The sequence below is a fragment of the Olea europaea genome, unplaced genomic scaffold (assembly GCF_002742605.1).
Source record: "Olea europaea var. sylvestris unplaced genomic scaffold, O_europaea_v1 scaffold69, whole genome shotgun sequence".
Lineage (NCBI taxonomy): Eukaryota > Viridiplantae > Streptophyta > Magnoliopsida > Lamiales > Oleaceae > Olea > Olea europaea.
Window position 1 is genome coordinate 1,226,146 of NW_019265290.1, and position 2,402 is coordinate 1,228,547.

Genomic DNA, 2,402 nt, shown 5'->3' on the forward strand with positions numbered 1-2,402 from the left:
GGTTAGGGTAAATCGTATTATTTTGTATTCCTCTCGTCTTCTTCGTGTTTTTTCTGAAATTCTCTCTGTAAATTTCATCTTCTAGATGATCTGTGTAAACTCTTTGTGAGATTATGGTGTAGTAAGTGTAGTGTATTCTTTGAGTGTTTTGTAAAGAGAGAGATCAGAGTTTGAAAGGTTCTTTGTGTCGAACCTTTGTGGTTCAAATCTGTAACATTCTTGCCCATTTTAAGGGCTTTCTTAGTGGATTCGAGCTAAATCCTTAGAGATGCTCAACGGGGATTAGGCGTTAGCAGCGATCGTCAAACCTCGGGGCTACGGTCAAAAAATCTTGTGTTCTTATTTTTCTATGATTTTTACTTTCTGTTTACAAACTAAAATCGTTTTTACATAGGAAGTTTATGTGTCTGGGGCCTACAATTATAATTCTTGTGTAATGGCATCTAATTTATAGCACTAGCTAAGTTTTAATTTGGCTTTTGAGATTAAAAACCTAGTTTCTTCTTTTATATTTTTAATAATTCTTTTGATTTCTAGAACGATAAATGATCTAGACTTATTTTACTTTTTAATTCTTCAGATTTCATATTTTTGGCTTTATTTTGAATGTTGCATGTCATAATTTATTTTTGCATGTATTTTAATGTCTACTACCAATTCTTCTTGTGAATCTACTTAGTCTAAGTTGAATCAAATCCTGGATAATCATGATCTTCACTTTTCTTTATGCCTCCCCGTTAAATTATGTAGAGAAAGAAATTATTCCGTAGTACGTTCAATTTTAATTTTAAATTCTTTACAGGTTTTATTTCCAGTTCAAAATTTAATAACAATAATAATAAACCACTGTTTGGTACAAATAAAAATCTAAATTTTTAATCTAAATCAAAACCAATAATCAATTTTAACCATATATTTTAGGGACTGCACAGCTTGTCAACCACACATTTCATCAACTTCTATGAAAATATACTAAAAAACTGATTTTAATCCCCACCAAATAAGAACTAAATAAATTTAACTTAGTAGAACATAGTTTGGACTCAAGTTATGTTTAAGAATATTGTTGAAATTCTAAATAAATGGTATGGTAATGAATTTGAAATCTTTTTGGTACGTTGACTTTGGAAGTCCACGTGTCATTCTAAAATCTAACCTCTATGGATTTCAGGTAAGTAAACTTTCAATTGTTTTCATACATGTATTACTTCGTTAAATGTATTTATGTGTTATATAGATTAGTATCATGTGAGATTAAAATGAAATTAATAAGTGATCATTATATTTTATGTCATAAATGCTTTTAATGATCATTCATGCATATCAATTCATCCATAAGGCATGCATGAAATTAAGAGTTTTTAAACATCAATGTGAAAATGAATGTTTTTAAAAAGGATACTCAAATATTTTTATTATGAGGTATGTCTATGCCATGAAGGTGTGAATGAGAAATATGGCACGAGGGACCATCACACCCAATCAATATTCAACAATGAATGTACAATGCTGATGTCAATGTTAACCGCTTTGTGGTACTACCAATAGATTTGATCGGGTTTCAAATAACATGTCCCACTACATTCTGATTGGCTAGACGAAACACCAAGTATGCTTAAGATGACAACGTTAAGATTTTTAAAGGAATGAAAGAAAAGAGGGATATATGATAAGAAATGTTTTTTATTTTATTTTAAAGTAAATCATATGAATATTTCAAACATGCATCATATGTATAAAGTTTGCTTACTAAAAGCTAGCTCATTCCACATTATCCCTTCATATTTTTCAGATGATGAGAGCTAGGTGATGCATGCAATGCAACTACTTGAGGTGAGATGGGCTCAGTACTATCCCAGACTAATTATTCTAGTTATATTCTAAATTAATATTTTGAACTTTTGGTAATTATTATTGTTATTAAGAAATCATTTCGAACCATGTATTTTACCCCCACAAAATTGTTTGAAGTTTTATTATTTCGCAGGTTATGATGTCAATGAAATTCATTAGTGTTAATTAATTTGATCTATTTTCCGCATTCATGATTTAAAAAGGCAATTAATGCTTCCACCATAAGTTTAGAGTTTCTAAATTTGTGGCAGTTACAGTTTGGTATCAAAGCATGCATTTATAAAATCGATTCTACAAACTATAAAGTATATATTATTTTCACAATAAAAAGAGATATAGTACTAAGTTATTGCTGCAGGGGGTCTTGTCGTGATCAACTGGTAAGGTTGAGTTTTATTTTTTATACTGCTAATTGGTATTTAAAGCGAAAATTTTGTTGATGTAAATATAATGTTAATAACTTTTTAAAAACTAAGAATTTATTTGTATTCTAGTATGGCCCGCATTACTCATTCTCAAGCCCATGAACAAACATCTAAAGCTCAGTT